Source organism: Artemia sp. Qi Xiang Cuo, chromosome 10 (genome assembly GCF_049724085.1).
Source record: "Artemia sp. Qi Xiang Cuo chromosome 10, ASM4972408v1, whole genome shotgun sequence".
Lineage (NCBI taxonomy): Eukaryota > Metazoa > Arthropoda > Branchiopoda > Anostraca > Artemiidae > Artemia > Artemia sp. Qi Xiang Cuo.
Window position 1 is genome coordinate 34,050,357 of NC_142803.1, and position 20,899 is coordinate 34,071,255.

The window sequence follows — 20,899 nt, forward strand, 5'->3', positions numbered from 1 at the left end:
TTGCGGGGAGGAGTCATTGAACTCTCGGTATCTACTGCATGTAAATGAAGTTTTGAAATTTAAATAAAAGAACGATTCTTTTTTTTTCTCTTTACCAAAAACAATTTTAACTTAGCTACATGCTATATAATTTTAATTCAAGAAATAATGAAAAAAGTCTCAGTAAGTAACAATTTCCTTCTTGAAGTCAACTCTTGGATACACAATACGGAAATTTCATTCAAGAAATTATGAAAATATTTGTAAGTAAGTAACAAGCTCTTTATTGATTTCACCTCTTGAATATACAGTACAGATACTTCATTCAAGAAACGTGATTAAACACGTTTTGAAACTACATGCTATTTACTTGCCTTTCCTTGGCACCTTTCCAAACGAGCGGGGATTCCCCACTGGCTCCTACACATTGCAAAAAGTGAGCAGTACGGAAACTCCACGTTTTCAACCAGACTGGTTTTTTAGACAACACCCCATTTTTTAGGGACCAATCAGAGACAGCGGAGGTTGCTCAATATACAATAACTTGATTGGCGATTGGTGACACACCACGACGGCGCATACATAGTGAGAGAGACATGCAAAGTCGACATAGCTTTATTTCATTTTTTTAAGGTTAATTTAGACGAAGTTACGTGCGCGCACGTTTTGAGTTATGGCTAGGGGGATGAGTACTAAAACCATCTGAATTCATTGTGGGGAGGAGTCATAAAACCCTTGGAAGTCATTGCGGGGAGGAGTCGTTGAACTCTCGGTATCTATTGCATGTAAATGCATTTACATGCAATATCTATTATATAGTATCTATTGTATCTATTATATATTTATATAGTATCTATTGAATTTAAATGCAATAGATACCGAGAGTTCAACGACTCCTCCCCGCAAGGACTTCCAAGGGTTTTATGACTCCTCCCCACAATGAATTCAGATGGTTTTAGGACTCATCCCCCTAGCCATAACTCCATTCAACCTTGAGCGAAGGTATAAGAGTGTGATGAAGTATTTTTCTACTTAACAACTACATTAATAGCTTCCAAGATGATAGGTTTGTGCGATACAGAATTTATTAGTTTGAAAAAATCATCTTGTGGTGTTATATTTGAATGTGCATTTTTATTATTGTCTATGGAACTCGAAGAAATTGACTGTTATCATTGGATAGTGAACTATAATATGTTTGAGTATGATAAGAGCTTGTGTAGTACTACATTACGTCATATAAACAGACTGGGATTCTACGATAGAGTGATTACACTACTTAATAATACTGGTCAGGAACTGAGAAATGTTCAGGAGGAAGTCAGTGAAATTTGCAGCTTTTTCGGGGTTGAAGCACTCTACGTAAAGGAAAATGTACCTACAGATAAAGTTTTAATTCAAAATTGTGATCCTAGGATTCCACTTTTCAATCTAGAAGAGTTTAAGTGTCCTAAATTTGAAGGGGGTTATCACCGTCCTGAAGACGAGGTTAGGTTCTTCACACAGTGGATTACTAAGAACATACCTGATCGTGATAAATCCATAAGAAATGGTAAAAACTATTCTATATCATGGGACCATCGTTTGTGGATGTTTGAGAGTGAACTGTAAGTATTATTCTTGTGTAAACATTTGTTTTTGTGTTTTTTTTCTTTTTTTCTCAAGAAAAACCGTTAATACGTTTAATCAATAAATATATTTAAGCTTAACCCGTCTTTATTCTTTAGAATAGTTATATTCTTTTCATTAAATTGTGAAGAAATTGTAAGTAACAATCACTTTCTCGAATTCGCTTCCTGGACACAATACAGATATTTAATGCGAGAAATCATGATAAAATCGCAAGTAAGTAATAAACTCTTTATTTTTTTGATATTTAATTCGAGAAATCCCATGAGTTGAATTGAAGAAAGAGTTTGCTACTTACGATACTTTGATTTTGTCAATGCTATCCCAAGTATCTGTCAATAGATGTTGATAGAGAATTTATTCATTCTTATACTTAGATTTTCTCTATGTTAACCTATTTATCCGATATATGATGTATGTAAATTCCTTTTCTAACATTTCCGATGTTGTAATAGAGTTCTAAACGTTCGATATGCTAGCTTACTCTAAGAATAATGAATACATAACAATGTAAGGCATAATATATTTTTAATGAAATAATGTCATGTAGAATATTAATACAAAAATATATATTATTATACATTATTAATATCAATGAACAACTTTGGACATTTTGAATCTGTTCCATAAAATGGTTCACCATGTTCTCTCTTGATACTATAGCTATTGTCTTCTCTTAGTTCGTAATCAGTAGAATAATCATTATTCCATTTTGAGTCATACACAATTTTTACTGGTTTGTCACCGACAGGTTCAATATGCGTTTCGTCTTTGGTATTATTTGATTCATTGACTGTTTGATCAATGGCATTAACGTTTGCTGGTACTTTATTTTTCATCGATTCATCTTTATATTCCTTAGTGATATTTTCCGCCAATGCCCTTTTTATTTTTCTAGCAATTTCACTGTCTCTTATCACACTATTTTTACACAGGTAACAGTTCCGGCACGTAGACAAGATATGGTTTATGATATTAGAAGAAGAATAGGCCTTTCTTTTCCTCTTTACTTTCATTTGAGTGCTAATACCCGAAAGCTGACGATATGGTTTAACACTGGGTAACATGTTACCAAAAGCACTAGCAAAAAGATGCACCTTTTTATCAACTGTCGTTTTTATGTTGGAATTTTCTTGGAGTGCAATCATCTCAGGAAATTTCAATTTCGCATATCCACCGACATAAGAGTTGAATTTCTTTGGTACTCCAAAGGTATTTAATTCCTTACTGTCATGACAACGCACGCATACGTTTCAGACAGTGGTACAACTTGTACTTGTTTTATAGGTCAAACAATTCTACCTGTCAGCATTAAATGCTACTATAACATTATCATGTGTAAACATTTTCTTGAAAAGGTCCATCCTCACTTTTTTAGAGATTTGAGTTATGTGTTTATCCTTCCATTGGGTAACAATTACTGATTTAATACATGCAATAAACTAGGTAGTGTCGATAACTGGCCATAGAGCAATAACGAGAAAGCCACATTGTGTCTCTGGGCAAGCATAAAGTACATTTGTTAGAGCCATAAAAATATCTGTCGAGGAGGTATCATTAGCAATAACCTACTTCTAATGAAGCATATCAAGTCACCTGTTTACCGGGTACTAAATAACTACCGTTTTTACTCCCCCTAGCACTATATTGGCTTACACCGAAAATAATTGAACTGAAAAAATATAAGGATCTCAAAAAATAAATCCAAGGAACCTAGACCCCATAAAAATCTAAAAAACTATGTCTTAAAATCCAAACCGCTGATCAAATATTTTAGTTCACTATTTCAGGGACGTAAAATCATGAAATACTAAAGTTAACTTCTCAAATAATAAACCCTAGGAACTTAACACCCACGAAAATCTAAAAAACTAGGTCTGAAAACCCAAACAGGTAATTAACTATTCTAATTCATGATTTCAGGCACGTCAAACCATGAAATACTAAAGTTAACTTCTCAAATAATAAACTCCAGGAAACAAACACCAACGAAAATCTAAAAACCTAGGTCTGAAGACCCTAAACTGTTAATTAACTATTCTAATTCATGATTTCAGGCACGTAAAACCACAAAATACTAAAGTTAGCTTCTCAAATAGTAAACCCCAGGAGTCAAAACATCTACGAAAATCTGAAAAACCCAGGTCTGAAAACCCAAAACAGCTAATTAAATATTCTAATTCATGATTTCAGGCACGTAAAACCATGAAATACTAAAGTTAACTTCTCAAATAATAAACTCCAGGAAACAAACATCCACGAAAATCTAAAAACCTAGGTCTGAAAACCCTAAACAGGTAATTAACTATTCTAATTCCTGATTTAAGGCACGTAAAACCACAAAATACTAAAGTTAACTTCTCAAATAATAAACCCCACGAGTCAAACATCCACGAAAATCTAAAAAACCTAGGTCTGAAAACCCTAAACAGCTAATTAAATATTCTAATTCATGATTTCAGGCACGTAAAACCACAACATACTGAAGTTAACTTCTCAAATAATAAACCCCAGGAGTCAAACACACACGAAAACCTAAAAAACCTAGGTCTGAAAATCCCCAAACAGCCAATTAAATATTATAATTCATGATTTCAGGCACGTCAAATAAGAAATACAAAATTCAAATTCTCAAAAAATAAATCCCAGCAACCTAACGCCCACGAAAATCTAAAAAAAACTAGGTCTGAAAACCCAAACAGCTAATAAACTATTCTAATTCATGATTTCAAGCACGTAAAACCACAAAATACTAAAGTTAACTTCTCAAATAATAAACCCCAGGAGTCAAACACACACCAATTTTTAGAGCCATAAAAATATCTGTCGAGGAGGTATCATTAGCAATAACCTACTTCTAATGAAGCATATCAAGTCACCTGTTTACTGGGTACTAAATAACTACCGTTTTTACTCCCCCTAGCAATATATTGGCTTACACTGAAAATAATTGAACGGAAAAATTATAAGAATCTCAAATAATAAATCCCAGGAACCTAACACCCATGAAAATCTAAAAAACTATGTCTGAAAACCCAAACAGCTAATTAACTATTCTAATTCATGATTTCAGGCACGTCAAATCACGAAATAATAAAGTTAACTTCTCAAATAATAAACTCCCAGGAACCTAACACACACGAAAATCTAAAAAAAAACTAGGTCTGAAAACCCAAACAGCTAATTAACTATTCTAATTCATGATTTCAAGCACGTCAAACCATGAAATACTAAAGTTAACTTCTCAAATAATAAACTCCAGGAAACAAACATCAACGAAAATCTAAAAACCTAGGTCTGAAAACCCTAAACTGGTAATTAACTATTCTAATTCATGATTTCAGGCACGTAAAACCACAAAATACTAAATTTAACTTCTCAAATAGTAAACCCCAGGAGTCAAACATCCACGAAAATCTAAAAAACCTAGGTCTGAAAACCCTAAACAGCTAATTAAATATTCTAATTCAGGATTTCAGGCACGTAAAACCACAAAATACTGAAGTTAACTTCTCAAATAATAAACCCCAGGAGTCAAACACACACGAAAACCTAAAAAACCTAGGTCTGAAAATCCCCAAACAGCCAATTAAACATTCTAATTCATGATTTCAGGCACGTCAAATATGAAATACTAAAGTTAACTTCTCAAATAATAAATCCCAGGAACCTAACGCCCACGAAAATCTAAAAAAACTAGGTCAGAAAACCCAAACAGCTAATTAACTATTCTAATTCATGATTTCAGGCACGTAAAACCACAAAATACTAAAGTTAACTTCTCAAATAATAAACCCCAGGAGTCAAACACACACGAAAATCTAAAAAACCTAGGTCTGAAAATCCCCAAACATACAATTAAATATTCTATTTCATGATTTCAGGCAAGTCAAACTATGAAATACTAAAGTTAACTTCTCAAATAATAAATTCCAGGCAGAAACCTAACACCCACGAAAATCTAAAAAACTAGGTCTGAAAACCCAAACAACTAATTAATTATTCTAATTCATGATTTCAGGTGCGTAAAACCACAAAATACTAGAGTTAACTTCTCAAATAATAAACCCCAGGAGTCAAACACACACGAAAACCTAAAAAACCTAGGTCAGAAAATCCCCAAACAGTCAATTAAATATTATAATTCATGATTTCAGGCATGTCAAATTATGGCTCACTGAGCCGTTCAAAATTCAGCCTATAAAAAGTCGGCCTAGTTTGTTTCTAAGCTGTTTGAAGAATTTCTTATTTTTAGGCGTTTCTGTCTTTTCTGGTTTTAATCTGCATTGAGCATGCCTTGTTTGATGCATTAAACCCCAGGAGTCAAACACACACAAAAATCTAAAAAACCCAGGTCTGAAAATCCCCAAACAGCCAATTAAATATTCTAATTCATGATTTCAGGCATGTCAAACTATGAAATACTAAAGTTAACTTCTCAAATAATAAATCCCAGGAACCTAACACCCACGAAAATCTAAAAAACTAGGTCTGAAAACCCAAACAACTAAGTAACTATTCTAATTCATCATTTCAGGCACGTCAAATCACGAAATCTAAAAAATCTATGTCTGAAAACCATAAACAGGTAATTAACTATTCTAATTCATGATTTTAGGCACGTAAAACCACAAAATACTAAAGTTAACTTCTCAAATAAGAAACCCCAGGATTCAAACATCCACGAAAATCTAAAAAACCTAGGTATGAAAACCCCTAAACAGCTAATTAAATATTCTAATTCATGATTACAGGTGCGTAAAACCACAAAATACTAGAGTTAACTTCTCAAATAATAAACCCCAGGAGTCAAACACACACGAAAACCTAAAAAACCTAGGTCAAAAAATCCCCAAACAGTCAATTAAATATTCTAATTCATGATTTCAGGCATGTCAAATTATGGCTCACTGAGCCGTTCAAAATTCAGCCTATAAAAAGTCGGCCTAGTTTGTTTCTAAGCTGTTTGAAGAATTTCTTATTTTTAGGTGTTTCTGTTCTTTTCTGGTTTTAATCTGCATTGAGCATGCCTTGTTTGATGCATTTAAAGTATTAGCGGTATTTTTTATCTTTCCATATCCTTTTTCGGTAGCTGGTATTTACCCCACCCCCCAAAAAAACAGGCCAGAGGAAAATAATCCCCGCGGAAAATATCCCTGAGAAAAGACATGGAAAAATACCCCCTCCCCCCCCGAAAGATATTGCATCCTTTTGAATCTGAGAAAAGAAGAATTACGGCTCACTGAGCCATTCAAAATTCAGCCTATAACATTCAGCCTAGTTTGTTTCTAAGCTGTTTGAAGAAAATCCCCCCTAATGCTAAACGTGTAAAATGTGAAAATTTAGCAAAACAGCGAAGCATTGATCTAAGCTATGGTTCTTTTTCAGTTATCCAATAAATTAAAACATGTTTTTAGTCGCACCCTTTTGAATCTGTGAAACCATTAGAAACTAAACTGCTAACGCTAACGAACTTGAGTTAGCTTAATGCAAATGAGATATCATTTTGATATCTCTAATAGTGTATGCGATACTGGGCTTTATTCAAATCACGGATCCAGTTATCAAAAAATATTTGAATATATTAAGTTATAGTCAATACTGGTTTAGAAAACTAGAATAGTGACATAATTTCACTTTATCGACCCTCAAATTCCATTATGTGAGAGGATACTATTCCGATTCCTCCTCTCACTCTCTTTGAAAAGGTGTAATGCCCTGTAGAAGTATTACCTATATTCATGGGGATAGTCACTCTCTTTGAAAAGGTGTAGAGACGCAAGCAAATAACGTTGAAATTGCTATTGGGGCAAGCAAATCCAGAAGGCGCATACTACTAGTCTCACCTTTGGGACATTAATTGCTGTTTTAGATCAGCATTTGCCAAAAATGGCACCAGAACCGTAAATGGACGAAACTGGGCCAGAAGTGTTAAGCTCGAACAACAAGGATCGTAGAATTCTCATTGTTTTTGGTAAATGAACAGAGTTCTTCTTACTTTTTGCTTCAAGCTTTATATGTTTTAATAATTCACAGGTTTCACATTGAATGAAAGCATGACCTTTCATAGATATTAAATAAATAAAAAACAAGTTGTTTCAACTGAAAGTAAGGAGCAACATTGAAACTTAAAACAAACAGAAATTTATGTTCGTTGTAAGTTTTAATGTTGCCCCTTACTTTCAGTTGAAAAAACTTCAGTTGAAATCCGAAGCCCCTTTCATGGAAAAATTGTCTTCCCCCGTGAAAAATTCCCCCAATAAAAGATCCCCCAACATAGACCCCCCAACCCACCCCCAAAAACAAGAAAAAATCCCCCCGAAAACATCTGTATATTTTCCAATAAACAATACTATATGTAAACAGTGGGCAAAGTTAATAACTTGCAGCCCTTTCCCCGATGAGTTTGGGGAATTAGGTCATCCTCAAAGACATAGTTATGAGATTTTTTTACTGCGCTGAACAAAATGGCTATCTCAGAATTTTGATCCGGTAACTTTGGGAAAAAAGAGCGAGGGAGGGGGCCTAGTTACCCTCCAATCTTTCAGTCACTTAAAAAGGGCCCTCTCGTATTATTCTAGGACCACTGGGTCGATACGATCACCCCTAGAAAAGAAAAAGTATATATATCCGTGATCCTTCTTCTGGCAAAAAATACGAAGTTCCACATTTTTTTTAAATAGGAGCTTCAAACCTCTACAGTAGGGTTCTCCGATACGCTGGATCTGACGCTAGAATTTTCATTAAGATTTTATGACTTCTAGGGGGTGTTTACCCTTTTCTGAAAATAAGGCAAATTTTCTCAGGCTCGTAAATTTCTAATTGGTAAGACTAAACTTAATGAAACTTATATATTTGAAATCGGCATAAAAATCCAATTCCTTTGATTTATCTCTTGCTATCAAAATTCCATTTTTTAGAGTTTCAGCTACTATTGAGCCGGGTCACTCCTTCCTTACAGTTCGTTACCACGAACTGTTTGATAATAACTTCGATTATAGTTTTAGCCATTTGTTTCTTATTAAGGTTTCTATTGCCTGGTTAGTTTTGGTATTCTTCTTCTCTCCTATGGTTTTAATAAATCAACGAAAAAAGGAAAATTTGCACTATTACTTCAAAGCTGAGATTCAGTTCAATCAATCTACCGAACTAAATTTTCGAAATTCAATGTAAAAGGTTTTTTAACTTCATATATGCTAAAAATTGTTTGAAATTCGTTGAAAAATAACTACTTTCCTATTTTTAAAGTAATTTTAGATCCATCTCCTAGTAAAAAGTGTATGGAATATAATAATTTTGGCTAAGTGAATGGGCAGAACTGAGACTAGTGAATCCAACGAAATAAGTAGTTTCTCCTTTTGGGGCAAACTACGGCTGAAGGATTGTCAGACAATTGCTTGTTTTTAGGGAGCATACACCTTAAGCTCTGAATAAGCAGGCAGATATACATGCAAGCAGAATATTTGCTCAAAATTTTACTAGTATTGTGGGCTTTTGCTACTTTTTGTGCTTATTCTCACGGAAAGTTGGTTCAAACTTCCAAATGAAATTGCTTAGAAAAAAAGAATGAAGAAACGCAGTAATTCATTAAACATGGCCTAGTGTTACACATTGATTTTTTTCGTTAAGCAAGTCAACTTTAACTGCATCCCAGGCCTTTGACTTATGTACAGAATTTTGCATATATTGTGGGTTTCTGTAATTTTTGGATTTTTTTCTTATGAAAGGTCAGTTCAAAGTTTTAAATAAATCCGATTTCAAAACAGAATACATACAACATAATTAGAAATATTTTTTAGAAAGAATAGGGCTATATTTTGATGGATTTATCCAGAAATATCGAAGGTGTCTTTGAGTCACTGTTCATGGGGATTTGTAGCCTTTGTGGGGATTTGTAGATTGTTGTTTAATTATTTTACTGTTATATGGAAAATAAATGTATCTATTTATCTACATTAAAAAATATATATATATATATATATATATATATATATATATTTTTGACCCCACTAGGGAAGAGGACCTGGTATACAATTGCGGTGCCACTGGTATAAGGTATTCTCCCTTTCTTATATTAAATATAAAAAAAAAGTTTTTCAACTTTAACTAATGAGCAATATTAAAACTTAAAACAAGTGGAAATTATTGCATATATGAGGGGGCTCCCTCCTCCTCAACCCCTCTCACTTTACGCTAAAGTTTTTCAGTACTCTAATAAGCTTCTTATTTAAATAAAACGGCCCTGATGTTTCAGAAGTCATTTTGAAAGAATAAGAACAAAGCCAAACCTTAACATAAAGAGTGATGTATTGAGGAGGGAGTAGCCCCTCATATATGAATAATTTCTGTTCGTAGTAAGTTTTTAATGTTGCTCCTTACTTTTAGATGAAAAAGCTTATTGTTTTATTTAATCTCTGATTGGTATTCAAATAATGCCATAAAATCTGCCTCCCCTCCATGGGCAATCGCCCCACAAAATTCCTCCATGGAAAAAGTTCCCACAAAAAGTTCCTCACGTACGAAATCCTCCCCAGAAAATTCGCCCCGGACAATTCCATCCTCGCTAAAAATTTCCCCTGAGAAATTTCCTGCGGACAATTAAGCTTTGGAAATTCTCCATAGCCTACTTTGACTTGAAAAAAAGATTTGTTTTTGGTACTTATGTGTTATGCCGACCATATTCAAAAGGTTAAGTTAGGTTAATCATAATGAACTATACTTAAATATGATGAAAATGTACTATTCTAGTAACAGAATTACGGAAACTGCAACAGAGAATAATGGAAAACAGGCGACTCAGAACGCATTACATTAAATACCAAAGCTGATGTAACCTAACAAACTGTAGTAAATATTTTTTTTTTATTAACTAGGTTACATTATGTTAACTGTTATTTTTTCTTCTCTAGCTATGGATGTCAGCACACCCACTCAGACACACACTCATAGCGAGAGAGACATGCAAAAAGTTAGGTTCATTTATGTTCACTTAATATATTAAATATTTAATTAAAATACGTGTACACAGTAGTTCATCTCACTCAGGTTAATCTGATTGTCTGAGAATGCACACAGAAAACGGTTTTAAACATATCAAACTTCTTGAGTGTGATTGGGATAACACGTAAGTAATTTGTTTTTACTTTATTTCTGATCATATTTTAAATCATGCCAGATATGTCCCTTCGTGGAATTTTGTCCAGGACCCCCCGTTTTTTATTGGAAAGTTTTCCCCATAGAGATTTTCTCCCGCGGAAAATTCCCTCGTGGAAAATCTATCCGGTAAAAAATATCTCACCCTCATGCCACGGGAAAATCTCCTAGACAATTCCAATCCCGCTGATAATTTTCCCGGGACAGTACCCCTGGAACATCTCCAAACGTAATATTGAGTCAATAAAAAGAAAGTAAGACAAATGAAAGAAGTTTTGCATAGGAGTCAGTAGCGGATCCAGGTGGGGTGCGGGGGACGCGAGCCCCTCTAACGTAGTGGCGGATTTGGGGCTGGAGTTGGTATCGCTTGATCTGACTGAAGTTGGGACAACGTAATTCTTTAAAGTTATTTTTGTGATTACTTTTTAATAGTTGAGTTATTAATAGAATTTTAATTTGTAAGACTGTTTCTTTTTCCAAACAAGTTTGAAACAAAGTATGAGTTACTTTGTGTGGTCTCTGTTAGATTTTACTGATGACGCATACCACCAAAGAGTATTTAATTAAATTTATATTTATCAAGTGAATCAGTGCCTATTACCACAAAAATGAACTGAAAGGCGACAATCTTCATCTCGTAATAACAAGGAGGGGAAACATAAAATCCTTTCTTCTTTAGGCTGCCGAAATGATATTTCAGGATTGTACTGTCACAACGGGGCTGAAAAATTTAATATTTAAACTTCTTTTGCTGTAAAAGATTTGTTTTCGAGTCCTGCCATGGCACAGAGGTGAAGAAATTGATATCATTACTTTTTTTGGCTGTCAAAAAATTTGGACTTGTTTTTTTTGCGAAGCGGGGTGGTTTTTACAACATTGTTGTTATAAACCCCGCATAACATTGTCGTGCGGGATGTTTTTAGAGACAATATTTATGTTTATTTTTAATTATGTTTAATAATCAGTGTTCATTTTATATAGCCGGCATTGATGGGTTTCTGAATCCTCAGTTTGAATAAGTGGAATGGCATCGATATCTTTTCAAACATTTAATAATGAAATATTGAAAAATGTGGAAATTCACATCACTTGAGATAACCGCGGAAACGGAAAGCAACGACAATTTTACTTCAGAATTTCTCATCTTCTCAATACCAACCAGTCACAAAATATACTTATGTTTATGTATAGGTGTGATGGTTCATCATTTTTCTTTTCTTATTTTCACATTGTGATATTTATTTTCTGAGATTGTAGTTCGTAAGTGTGCGTGAATTGAAAACGGCTAATTACCTGTTTTGGCGGAGAGCCGAGATATAAGCTAGTTTTGCTTTGAATGAATTTTTGTTCGTATGAAATGGGCAGACTTTTCCTGAACTTTGTAGAATAAAGACCTCTGTTTGAAAATCTTTGCCCTTTGTGAATTTAGACAGCGATAAGGGTTTCTGATTGAGGCCAATTCTAGGACTTGGGTTCTAATTATTGGTTGCTGTGGTGAAAGTTGCCACATGTGTTGTCTGGCGGCGGGATCAGATCCCTGAATTTGGAGAGATGTTGAACGGTGGATCTGGAATAGGGACAAAGTGTCCACTATTCCCGCAAGTGATCCCGTTTGAAGAGCTCCTGAGTTAGTGGTAACTAATTTAATCACGCTAGCGACATCTTGCTGTTTTACATAATTTAAGTTTTCCGTTTAGGCTTTTGAGAAAAGTCTAAACCTAATCAATTAATTCAGGTTACCGACATTTTGCTGTTTTACAACTTCAGTTTTCGGTTTAGGCTTTAAATAAAATTCTAAACCTAATTAACTGATTCACGTTACCGATATTTTGCTGTTTTTAAGAACCGCAATTCTCCGTTTAGGCTTTTGAGAAAAGTCTAAACTTGATTAAGTTATTCACGTTACGAGAATTTTGCTGTTTTTATAGCATTTCAGTTCTCCCATTAGACTTTTGAGAAAAGTCTATACTTTCCAAATGATTATATCGTGAAACCCGCCTTCGAAATTTTCCAGTTTTCCTAATTGTTCACAAATTGGAGTGACGTATTGCCGGTAATTGAGGCGGTAAAGAAATTCAATATTTTCGTAAACCTTAGAGAGGTTATAGGAATTTTATTTTAGAATTATAGAAAAAAAAAATTTTGTAACCTAAGTTGGGGGAAGCTGTATGCCCGAGAATCCTACCGAGTCTGTGAGACAGACTAGGTCCAGTTCACTGGGTTGAGTTCACGTTAAATTACCCGACACTCTAAACGAAGGAGCATCAGCGATTCCTAAGAGGAGACTAAAGTTGACCCTCTTAAAAAGTTTAACTCCAAGACGGAACAGATATTTCAGTCAAATATAACAGGTGTTGTAGGTGGGGCTGAGAGCCCGGCTGAGGGGATCAGCTGTCCTTACAAGAAGGGAGAACAACAGAGTGTGAAGTTTTTGCCTGAGGCTATTTCTGAAACAGAAGATAGTAAGGCAAGGACAGAGAAAGCGGAAGGAAAGGTAGGGCTAGAAGTATTGCCAGAAGTTTCAGCAAGTTTCCAGATCTTTGGTAATAAAAATCCGATTCCAATGGATGCAGCACAATTTAATCAGTTTATGACAGCACTAAACGCCCTAACAACTAGCTTGGCGGGTCAACTTGCGACATATCAGCAGCACCCTACAGCAGCATAAGCCACAATTAGGCCCAAGCTAATGAAGCTGACAGATAGTGACGACATAGACTCGTTTTTAAGCATGTTTGAGAGCACGGCAACAGCTAGTGGGTGGCCTAGGGAACTGTGGGCTACACAGCTGTCTCCAGTTCTATCCGGTTCCGCACTGGAGAAGATTTCAGGTTTATCGGTGGATACGTTTGCTAATTATGATGCGGTTAAGACAGCAGTACTTGAGAAGTATTCTGTCACAAATGAAACGCATCGCATACATTTCTGAAGTGGAAGAAAAGAAGAAAAGGAATCCTACGGAAAATTTGGAAGGGAGCTGGCAACCAGCTTCAATAGATGGCTCAGTCTAACATCGCTGAGAGCGCCAGTCCTGGCCAGTCAGAGTGGTTGTGCCATTGAAGGATGAAGAAGAAATTTTTGAGCTTTTACAGGTGGAACAGTTTACAGAGGCAGCACAATACCACCTGCATATAGCCCTTTGTGAGAGGCAGTTTAGAACTCTCAAGGAAGCTGTTTCTTTTGCAGAAGCTAGTGCCTTAGCTTGTAAGACAACAAAAGATGATTTGAAGACGGATGGCGATAACAGAGACCAGTGTCGGGGCAAGGAGGGAAGGAAACAGGAGTTTTGACGGCAACCGTAAATGAGGGGTGAGCAGTCATCAAGTGCGAGCTGAGTTCAAGGAAGGAAGCACGCGCGAGAGTCGCCGAGCAGAAAACAGCAGAGTCTGATTTGTGTCCGATCACACGCCACAATTTGCGAAGAACCGTCTGAGGTAAAAGCAGCAGCCAGAAAATACAGGCAGGATTTCCTGGCTGAGAGCCCGGAAAGGCCCGATCACCAGGAGTCGGCAGGGGCAGCGGTAGTGCTTCATGGCAAAGTAGACGGAAGGAATGTTGAAATGCTGGTGGACAGTGGAGCGGACATAACAGTTCTGCACTCGGAGTTGGTACCAGAAGAGGTCTGGTGCTGGGTACAGGGCCTAGAAGCTTGAGATGTGTACAGGGCGACACACACGAATACCCTACGGCGGTAGTGGACGTACGGGGGAAACAAGCAGACGGTGTACCTATGGAACTTCCAGTGAAAGTTGTAGTCTTAGATCAAATTCCAAAAAAATTCCTGGTAGAGAGAAATTTTCCGGTGGTGTCAATGCCAGTATACTTGGAAGCTGATGTTTATATGACAAGGAAAACCAGAGCAAACGATCTGAGTAAGTTCCAAAAAGATCTTTTGGAGGCATCACAGTTTGAATTCGACGACTCTACTTTTTCTCGAGGAGGAAAAGCACGGAAGAGTCGGGGGCAGAAGTGTAGAGAAAAGAAGGCCGTTTCTCAGAGCAAGTCAGACGGAGAGGAGGCTCCCATGAAGCCTGGACAGAAAAGAAAAAGTTTTGCTAAGTTACAGAGGCTGTATGAGACCTTGCAAGAGTTCTGGGTGTAGGCTAAGGCCGAACCTACAGAGACAAAAGATTTCATTTTGTGTAGTCAATGATGGAGACCGGGACGAGCAGAAGTGGCAATTAGTGATTCCTTCAGTCTACAGAACAGACGTGCTAAAGCTGGCCCATAATCCGCCTATGGGAGGGCATATGGGCAGGCAACGAACTATCGACAGGATTCTTGAAATATTCTTTTTGCCGAATGTTTATCTTGACGTAGCAAAACATTGCCAACAGTCTCATGATTGCCAGATGACAGCCAGAAAACGCCAGATAGAGAAGGTGCCATTAAAACCCCTCCCGATCATTGAAACTCCTTTCCATAACATAGGAATGGACCTGGTGGGACCTTTAGAGCGTAGTAAAACTCGTTTCAGGTAGATCCTAGTAATAAGCGACTATGCAACCAGATATCCGGAGGCTATACCGCTTCGCTCGGCTCACTCACAGAAGATGTCTGATAAATTGATAAATTTTTTCTCTTGAGTGGGGATACCTCTAGTCAGTCTGACCAACAATTGAAGTTACCTCATCTTTCAAGCGACGCAGAAGCTATGCTTAGCCCTTGGCATTAAACCCCTTTGTACCAGTGTTTACCATACGGAGACGGATGGATTGGTTGAGAGGTTAACCGGGACCATAGTGCAGATGCTAAGAAAATTTGTCAGAGATGAGCTGAAGAAGTGGGATCAGTATCTTCCATATCTTTTGTTTGCCTACAGGGAAACTAAACAGGCTTCGACAGGTTTCTCACCATTCGAGCTGATCTATGGGCATCACGTCAGAGGACCACTAGATGTGTTATGAGAAGAGTTGGAGGAGAAAAAGGAAGGTACGTCTGAATCGGTAGTCAGTTACCTGGTTAAAATGTGTGAACGACTTAGCAAATGGACCGAGACCGCATATCAAAACTTATTGGCAAGTCAAGAACGACAGAAGACCTGGTATGATCACAACTGGAAACCCAGAGAGTTTGAAGGGGGAGAGGAAGTGCTGGTCCTCTTACCCTGTGGAAATAGCAAACTTGAGGTACAGTGGCAAGGCCCGTACAAGATCATGAAGAAATCCCGAAGTGTGGATTACTTAGTGGAATTTCCCGAGGGGAAAAAGAAGTCAAGGCTTCTCCCCGTAAACCTTCTTAGAAAGTACCACAGGGCAAATCCGAACGAAATCTTATTTATTCAAACAGATAACTATGCAGACACAAGTCTGGAAGAGATGACGGACTACAAGGGTACAAGAAATGACAGAGACGTCGAAATATTTCTCCAGACATCCATAAATGGAATTTTGAGTCATTGTCTGAGAAAGGATTTAGCTAAAAACTTGAGAAGATACAGAACGACCCTTTCGGACAGACCTGGTAAAACTGATCTCACTATGCATGAGATCAATACAGGCAGTAGCCCATCGGTGTGGAAATAGCCTTATCGAGTTCCAGCAGGGAAACGGCACTTGGTAGAAACCGAAGTGACTAAGATGCTGCAAAAAGGTCTTATAAGACCTTCGGAGAGTGATTATGCGTCACCGATAGTACCAAAGGCAGATGGGACGGTGCGGTTTTGTGCCGACTATCGGGAACTGAATAAAATTTCAAGGCAGAATTGTTACACATTACCTTGCACGGATGAGATCCTTGAGGGAATGGAAATGGCTAAATTCATTAGCAAGCTACATTTAACTCGAGGATATTGGCAGATAAAAATGCACCCAAATAGCATACACAAGACAGCATTTGTGACGCCAAATGGTTTATATTAGTTTCTCGTAATGCCATTCGGGATTCAAGGAGCTAGTGGAAGATTCCCTAGGCTCGTGGATCGCGTTTTCAGAGATTTAAAATTCTGCCGCTGTTATATCGACGACATTGTGATTTCTGTAAGTCTTTCGAGAACAACCTACGACATACCAAAATTGTGATGCAAAGATTGAACTCGGCACGAATGACAGTCAATCCAAGGACGCGCAAGTTTGGGGATACAGAAACGGAGTTTTTGGGACATACAGTAAGAGGTGGAGTCACTAAGCCATCGACAAACAAGGTCCAGGGGATTGTCAACTTCGAGTGGACTCCCAATGCGGAACTGGCATTTGAGTCTCTGAAGGAGGTGTTGTGTTCAGCTCCCGTTTTGAGAAATCCGAACTATAAGGAATCCTTCATACTACAAACAGACGCGAGCGGCAAAGGACTGGGGGCAGTCTTGACCCAGCGGACTGACGGGGAGGAACATCCTTTTGGCTTCATTAGCAGGAAACTGACATCTTCTGAGAGTCGATACTCCACGATCGAGAAGGAGGCGCTAGCAATAAAATGGGCGATATCCAAGTTCCACTACTTCCTGGCGCGTCAGGATTTCTTCGTCGAAACTGACCATGATCCTTTACGGTGGCTTCATGTGATGTCGAATCAGAACGAGAAATTAGCTCGATGGATTCTCGCCCTATAAGCATATGATTTCACCATTAGTAGCCGCCCAGGGGTTGCAAACGCTAATGCTGACGCCCTGCCAAGATACCAGGAATAGGTGACCCCTCCTCGTTTTGTAAATACTGTACATAAGTTTTTCATTGCAGGATCCAGAACGAATCGTCGTCGCGGAGAATATAGATCTGCTCGAGCACCTGTATGGATTCACCTACGGCAAGGTAAACCGGTTGCAAGTAGCAGACCGCACACTACAGTATTACGTAGAACTGGCGGCGTTTGAAACAACGGATCCAAGTGACGCGAAATAGCATGGGATGACCAAGGAATCTTAAGAAGGTTCTTCAACGATCAACTTCCCCAAGTCGTCGTGCCCCTGGGATTTTTCCGTGAGTGCCTACTCATGGAGTGGCACATCAGACAAGATGGTTTTTTCAGGTCCGACAAGGAGGTGGCTGTTCGTATTTTGCCGGAATACTTTTGGTCTGGGTTATTTACAGATATGAAAAATTACAGAAAGAATTGTAACCATTGTCAGGCATTCCAGTTGAGACGGGGTCACTCTGTAGCCACACTTGTGTCATAGGGTTAAGCCAAAGTGGCGCCTCTTTTGTGAATAGTGCTCAAAGTGGCCTTTCGTCTTTTCTCGTCATAAATGAGGCCTCGAAGGGAGAACTCATGAAACCGTGCCTAAGGGGGAAGTGATGTGATGGTTTATCATTATTCTTTTCTTATTTTCACAGCATGATATTTATTTTCTGAGATTGTAGTTCATAAGTGTGTGTGAATTAAAAAAAGGCTAATTACCTGTTTTGACGGAGAGCCGAGATATAAGCTAGTTCCGTTTTGAATGAATTTTTGTTCGTATGAAATGGGCAGACCATTTCTGAACTTTGTAGAATAAGGAAAACTGTTTGAAAATCTTTGCACTTTGTGAATTTAGACAGCGATAAGGGTTTCTGATTGAGGCCAATTTTAGGACTTGGGTTCTAATTATTGGTTGCTGTGGTGAAAGTTACCACAATAGGGGCTACGTATTTTTGTCTTTAAAATCGTATATACTGCTACATATGCCGCTGAGGATTTTATACTTATTTTGGTACCGTATATAACATCCTATTATATTTCGACGATTATTTGTCTATAAATCAAAATTTGTACAGGACAATTCTCTTATCTAAACCTAAATCTGAGCCCATTTCAAATTTTTATTTCGTGCTCAACAGACATATCTAGATTAAAATGCTTTAATGGAATATGTGAAAATTTCAAGATTTTAAAAAGTTTCAATTAAAAACCTACCACAGCTTGAAATTCTGACAATTTAAACCATCAATCTATACCTATCAAATACAAAATAACAAACACATAATTATTTATTTTTTAAGGAGCATTTTGACTCATATACTTAGTTTGAAGCGCATACCTACATGCATCTTTGTTAGAGTTCATATTTTTCTGACGATTTTGGTCTTTATTAAAATATTTTAGGATGAGTAGAAAAGGAAATACTAACGAGGAGACTCTATATTATAGACTCTATAATACTAACTAAACTGACAGGACTCTAGACTGACATGACTAGGCATTATAAACATTAACCGAAATATTGAGCTAGACATCGACCGTGTAAAATAGATATGGCGAGAGTAGAAAGAGAAAAATAGACTTTTTCTTATAAAATTGTGAATTCTGTAACTCAAGCAAAATATACCGAACTCTAAAAAGTGGAAAGATACGCTTCATTGTTATGAAAAGTGAAATTCTGATCAGTAAATTTTTGAGATTTCGTCGAAGTTGACACTGTTTATTAAAACACTACTTAAAAAAGAAATGTGATTAGTTAATGTTTTATCGCCTATACTTAAAACCATCGTTTTAAAATGTCTCTTATCTATTTCTATCTGTTTCTTCTATGTTTCTTGTTACATCCCTAAACGAACTAACATTTAATGTTTAATCTTATGCGAATATATGACTATATCTTAATCTTCATTTCTTACTCTTCATTACCATCATAACTATTAAACGATGCCGTATAGTTAGGCGACAGGCTAAATGATTTAACCAATACAAATAGTCACAAACAAGTAGGGTGTATCTATGGAATTCTGGGCCTTTATGTTCCTTGGCCCCTTTCCAAGGCAGATTACCAGACTGGGTATTGCTATTGATATCAATTGCACATGGAATTATACAAGAACCGTACAAGAACTCCCACGTCTGAGGCACTACAGTATCACATGCACATTGCAAAAAAAAGTTGGCAAGGTATAATGTGGTCAAACATGTTTTGAGAGTATGGTCATAATTATATAACTCAATCAAACTGGTTTTTGAGTCAACATCCGTTTTTTTAGGAGCCAATCAGAGAGAGAGAGAGAGCGGAGGTTACTCCATATACGATAACTTGATTGGTGGTTGGGATTTGAATAAAAGGAATGGTTTTCATTACAATTCATATTAGTAAGAGAATTGAATTCAGAGAGAACAGTTTATTTGAGAGGATATTAGTAGAGAAAAATGAGTGGTGTATTTACATTATTGGAGATTAATGATGGAGCCGACAGCAGCAGCAACGATTTACGAGTACCCAATGTGGCTGTGGAAATAACTGGAGGCTGCAGACTGTGACTTGAATGGGATAACATGTATGCTAGATGAGTGACATCATTTAGGAAATCTAAGCAGAAGGAGCAATTATGTTTTGCTGGAAAAGTGAATATTGTGCATATAAATAAACTTTGGGCAGCATTAGATGTGCTATCGAAATATATTGATGAGAACAAAATGCATCAGTAAATAATATTGTTGTAATTATGCTCAATAAAATTGTTTCTAAATCAAAGGTATTTTTCTTTCCATAGTAGACTAGCGTATATTATTAGAGTAGAAAAAATTCTGGTTAGTCTGTAGTTGGTTGTGAGAGTGTTAGGATTAACAAAATGGATAGATTTGAGAAAGAACAAATCATGGGGAATCTAGTGCTTATGGAAAAACGTTTGATTCTAGATGACGATTTTCTAGAGCTGTCTATTCAAAGGAAGATATTTTCTCGGGGAATGCTTGTCGATGTAATGAAAACTCATTCTCCATCATTAGACTATTGTATGAAGCTTCTACGTCGTGGTCCAAATGCATTTACACAATTTATTGATATATTGATACGACACGGCAAAATGATATTGTGGATATCCTTTTAAACATTAGTTTAGAAATTTAGGACTTTTTTTCATGAGAAAGATGGCGCTCAAGGATGATTTACTCCTCTCTCTACCTCAGACAATTTTTTGTTGTTGCTAGCTCAGTTTCATTGTGGCAGTGAGAGTGTCAACACATGAAAAAATGTTCCATACATGTCCGCTATGTATGTACACACTGGGCAGCAGGTCATTATGTGAGAATAGCACACTGATTTATGAGTATGATTCAAAGTATAGATTATGCAACCCGTGTAAATTACGGAGAGGATATGCAGTACAAATTAAAGATTGTAATTCCTGTTTTGAAGAGGTGTGTGACTCTCATCCTAGAGGGCACCTAAGCTCCAATTGCAATTATGATAAATATAATCAGTGGGAGAATACATATCCCGTTATGATTGGAAAGAATC